The 5,561-nt window shown below is 44.2% G+C and overlaps 1 pseudogene; it reads left to right on the top strand.

The window, feature by feature from the left end:
- The first annotated feature begins 391 nt into the window (after positions 1 to 391).
- On the top strand, positions 392 to 742 carry LOC102123152 (large ribosomal subunit protein eL33 pseudogene; annotated as a pseudogene).
- Positions 743 to 5,561: the final 4,819 nt, after the last annotated feature.

Genomic DNA, 5,561 nt, shown 5'->3' with positions numbered 1-5,561 from the left:
GCGATGGTGTATGCCTGTAATCCCAGCACTTTGGTAGGCCAAGGCAGGTGGATTGCTTGAGGTTAGGTGTTGGAGACCAGCCTGACAAACATGGTGAAACCCTGTCTCTACTAAAAATACAAAAAAAAAAAAAAAAAAAAAAAAAAATTAGCCAGGTGTGGTGGCAGGTGCTTGTCATCCCAGCTACTCAGGTGACTGAGGCAGAAGAATCACTTGATCCCAGGAGGCGGAGATTGTAGTGAGCCAAGATTGTACCACTGAACTCCAGCCTGGGCAGCAGAGCAAGACTCTGTCTCAAAATAAAAAAAAAAAAGATTTATATCAAAATATTTCATTTTGTTTTTTCCCGCCATCTTGGATCCTGCTGGGAACAAATCTTCTAAAAGAAAATATGTCTGGAAGGCTGTGGTCCAAGGCCATTTTTGCTGGCTCTAAGCAGAGTCTCCGGAACCAAAGAGAGCATACAGCTTTTCTTAAAATTGAAGGTGTTTATGCCCGAGATGAAATAGAGTTCTATTTGGGCAAGAGATGTGCTTATGTATACAAAGCAAAGAACAACAAAGTGACTCCTGGCGGCAAACCAAACCAAACAAGAGTAATCTGGGGAAAGGTAACTCGGGCCCACAGAAACAGTGGCATGGTTCATGCCAAATTCTGAAGCAATCTTCCTGCTAAGGCTATTGGACACAGAATCCAAGTGATGCTGTACCCTCATGCTGTACCCCTCAAGGATTTAAACTAATGAAAAGTCAATGAATAAAAGTGGATTTGTGCTCTTGTAAAAAAACATTTCAGGCCGGGCTTGGTGGCTCACACCTGTAATCCCAGCACTTTGGGAGGCCAGGGCGGTGAAACCCTGTCTCTAGTAAAAATACAAAATTAGCTGGGTGTGGTGGTGCATGCCTGTAATCCCAGCTACTTGGCAGGCTGAGGCAGGAGAATCGCTTGAGCTCAGGAGACAGAGGTTGCAGTGAGCTGAGATCGTGCCAATGCACTCCAGCTTGGGCAATAAGACTGAAACTCCATATGAGAGAAAAACATCATTTTGGAGGGTGCCTAATGTAAATGAAATTGTGTTTTCTTTCCTTCTTTTTTTTTTCTGAGACGGAGTCTTGTTCTGTTGCCAGGCTGGAGTGCAGTGGTGTGATCTCGATTCACTGCAACCTCCACCTCCTGAGTTCAAGCAGTTCTCCTGCCTCAGCCTCCCAAGTAGCTGGGACTACAGGTGCATGCCACCATGCCCAGCTAATTTTTTGTGTTCTAGTAGAGACAGGGTTTCACCATGTTGGCCAGGATGGTCTCGATCTTCTGACCTTGTGATCTGCTCACCTCAGCCTCCCAAAGTGCTGGGATTACAGGTGTCAGCCATGGCGCCCAGCCTGCGCTTGCTTTTAATTTCAAATTCCACTTGTTCATTGCTGATATATAGGAAAGCCATTGGCTTTTTTTTTTTTTTTTTTTTTTTTGAGACAGTGTCACTATGTTGCCCAGGCTGGAATGCAGGGGCTATTCATAGGTGTGATCATCATGCACTGCACCCTTTTTTTTTTTTTTTTTTTGAGATGGGGGTCTCACTCTGTTGCCCAGGCTGGAATGCAGTGGTGTAATCTCAGTTCACTGCAACCTTCGCCTCCCAGGCTCAGGTGATCCTCCTGCTTTAGTCTCCCAAGAAGCTGGGACTATAGGCTCATACTACCACATCCAGCTAGTTTTCATATATTTTGTAGAGACGGGATTTCACTGTGTTGCCCAGGTTGGTCTCAAACTCCTGGACTCAAGTGATCTGTGCTCCTCAGCCTCCCGAAGTGCTGGGATTACAGGCATGAGCCACTGCATGGAGCCTACTGCAGCCTTGAACTCCTGGGCTCAAGTGATCCTCCTGCCTCTGCCTCCCATGTAGCTGTGACTACAGGCTCGTGCCACCGCAACTGGCTGACTTTTGTATACTAACCTTGCATCCTGCAACTATCATCACTTGCTATAATTGCTTATTAGTTCCAAGTGTTTTTTTTTTTTGTCGTCATTTATTTCCAGTTTTCTACATAATCATGTCATCTGTGACAAAGATGATTTTATTTCATCCTTCCCTTTACTATGTTTTAATTAGGTTGTCTTTTTTATTATTGAGTTTTAAGACTCTTTAGATATTTTAAATATAAATCCCTTTTAAGATATATGATTTGCATGGCCGGGTGCAGTGGCTCATGCCTGTAATCCCAGCACTTTGGAAGGCTGAGGTGGGCGGATCACCTGAGGCCAGGAATTTGAGACCAGCCTGGCCAACATGAGGAAACCCTATCTCTACTAAAGATACAAAAATTAGCCGAGTGTGGTAGTGCATGATTGTAATTCCAGCTACTCAGGTGGCTGAGGAGAATCACCTGAACTGGGGAGGTGGAGGCTGCAGTGAGCTGAGATTGCACCACTGCACTCCAGCCTGGGCAACAGGGTAAGACTCTGTCTCAAAAAAAAAAAAAATGTGATTTGCAGATATTTTCTCCTATTTTGAGAGGTGTCTTTACTTTCCAGAGGCCTTTCGTTGAAGAACAAAAGTTTTAATTTTGATGAAATTCACTTTATTTATTTTGCTGCTTTGTGCTTTTAGGTTCATATCTAAGAAGATTTTAACTAACTCAAGTTCCTAAAGATGTATTTCTATATTTTCTTCTAAGATTTTTATTGTTTTAGTTGCCCTAGCACCATTTGTTGGAAAGATTTTTCTTTTCCCCATTGAATTATCTTGGCACATTTGTTGAAAAGCAATTGACCATAAATGCGAGAGTTTACTTCTGTACTTATAAGAACTGATCATACTTTTTTTTTTTTTTTTTTTTTGAGACAGTCTCGAGACAGTCTCACTCTGTCATTCAGGCTGGAGTGCAGCAGCGTGATCTCAGCTCACTGCAACCTCTCCCTCCCAGGTTCAAGTGATTCTTCTTGCTTCAGCCTCCCAAGTAGCTGGGATTACAGGTACCTGTCACTACACCTAGCTAATTTTTGTATTTTTGGTAGAGATGGGGTTTTGCCATGTTGGCAGGGCTGTTCTCAAACTCCTGACCTCAGGTGATCCATCCGCCTCGGCCTCCCAAAGTGCTGGGATTACAGGTGCAAGCCACTGTGCCCGGCCCATACTTATTCTTAAGAAGCAGCTCAGGAACCTTTCCAACTTCCCTTTCTTCCGATTACGAACCGACTTAGGTGCTCCTTATGTTCTGCTCCATGGCACCCAGTGCTTACTTGTATTATAGCACTCCATTATCATGGCATGGTTGCTGCTTATTGTCTACTTAACTATGAAACTGCAAATTCTTCAAAGGATTTGCCTTGTCCACCTTTGAATCCTCCCAATCTATCACAGGTCTAGTCATTAACAAAGTTGTTTTTTGTTTGTTTGTTTGTTTGTTTCAAAACATAGTTTCACTCTGTTGCCCAGGTTAGAGTGCAGGGGCACGATCTTGACTTACTGCAACTTCTACCTCCCAGGTTCAAGTGATTCTTGTGCCTCAGCCTCCTTAGTAGCTGGGATATAGGTGCGCAACACTACACCCAGTTAATTTTTGTATTTTTAGTAGAGACGGGGTCTTACCATGTTGGCCAGGCTGGTCTCAAACTACTGACCTCAAGCAATCTGCCCTCCTCTACTTCCCAAACTGTTGGGATTATAGGCGTGAGCCACTGAACCTGGCCCTCATGTCTATTGAATTTAAAAATAAATTTTAGCTGGGCATGGTGGCTCACGCCTACAATCTCAGCACTTTGGGAGGCTGAGATGGGCAGATCGCTTGAGTCAGGAGTTCAAGACCAGCCTGAGTAATATGGCGAAATCCCATCTCTACAAAAAAATTAGCCAGGGATGGTGGCACATTCCTGTAGTCCCAGAGACTCCCAGATTCTTGGGAAGCTGAGGTGGGAGGATTGCTTGGGCCCAGGAGGTCGAGGCTGCAGTGAATCGTGATTGTGCCACTGCACTCCAGTCTTGGGGGACAGAGTAAGATCTTATTTCAAAAAAAAAAAAAAAGGAAAGAAAAATATAAGTTATATAGCATATCTTTATTTTATAATTTTATAAATACTTTATAAAATATTTATTTGATATCAAATATTCAAGTAAGAATGCAATCTGTTATTATTCATATGAAATAATATAGACCACTTCATGACAATCTTCTAGAATTATAGGAATTGCTAATCAACTAACATCAATAAACAATAATTTATTGAGCATTTACTATGTAAAACCTAATGTGCTAGGTGCTGAATAGAATATTAGTTTTAAATTTATATAGCAGTACCTGCTATCAAGAAATTTACAGACTAAGTTAGAAAATAAGAGAATAGGCCGGGCGTGGTGGCTCAAGCCTGTAATCCCAGCACTTTGGGAGGCCGAGATGGGCGGATCACGAGGTCAGGAGTTCGAGACCATCCTGGCTAAGACAGTGAAACCCCGTCTCTACTAAAAAATACAAAAAACTAGCCGGGCGAGGTGGTGGGCGCCTGTAGTCCCGGCTACTCGGGAGGCTGAGGCAGGAGAATGGCGTAAAAACCCGGGAGGCGGAGGTTGCAGTGAGCTGAGATCCGGCCACTGCACTCCACCCTGGGCGACACAGCGAGACTCCGTCTCAAAAAAAAAAAAAAAAAAAAAAAGAAAAGAAAATAAGAGAATAATCCAGTGCAGTCGTGATAAGAATAAGACATCTTTTATTTCTAGCCTTACCGTGACTCTCTCATTCATGGCTTCCTCTGCCTTCTTTGATCTTTAAGGAGGAAAATAAAATATCTAGGAGGTAAATCTGAAACACAACCAGCTTCTCAGGGGGGTTCTCTGAAGTAGATATGAACTGTTTGTTGTTAGTTTGTTTTTTGAGAGAGTCTCTCTCTGTCTCCCAAGCTGGAGTAGAGCGGCACAATCACAGCTCACTGCAACCTCCACCTCCCAGGTTCAAGCAATTCTCGTGCCACAGCCTCCAGAGTAGCTGAGATTACAGGCCTGCACCACCACTCCCAGCTAATTTTTGTACTTCTTTTTTTTCTTTTTGCGATGGAGTCTCACTCTGTCACCCTGGCTGGAGTGCAGTGACGCAGTCTCAGCTCACCGCAACCTCCGCCTTCTGGATTCAAGCGATTCTCCTGACTTGGTCTCCCAAGTAGCTGGGATTACAGGCACCTGCCACCACACCTCGCTAATTTTTTTGTATTTTTAGTAGATACAGGGTTTCACCATGTTGGCCAGGCTGGTTTCGAACTCCTGACCTCAAGTGATCCACCCGCCTCTGCCTCCCAAAGTGCTGGGATTACAGGCATGAGTCACTGTCCCAGGCCTAATTTTTGTATTTTTAGTGGAGACGGGTTTTGCTATGTTGGCCAGACTGGTCTTGAACTCCTAGACTCAAGCGATCTACCTGCCTCGGCCTCCCAAAGTGCTGGGATTATAGGCGTGAGCCGCTGTGCCCAGCCATGAACTGGTTTTTTTTTTTTTTTTTTTTTTTTTGAGATGGAGTCTCGCTCTGTCGCCCAGGCTGGAGTGCAGTGGCCGGATCTCAGCAAGCTCCGCCTCCCGGGTT

The sequence above is a fragment of the Macaca fascicularis genome, chromosome 16 (genome assembly GCF_037993035.2).
Source record: "Macaca fascicularis isolate 582-1 chromosome 16, T2T-MFA8v1.1".
In the NCBI taxonomy this organism is placed as follows: Eukaryota; Metazoa; Chordata; class Mammalia; order Primates; family Cercopithecidae; genus Macaca; species Macaca fascicularis.
The sequence above is the reverse complement of the archived record's forward strand: the minus strand, read 5'-3'. Positions and strand labels throughout refer to the sequence as shown.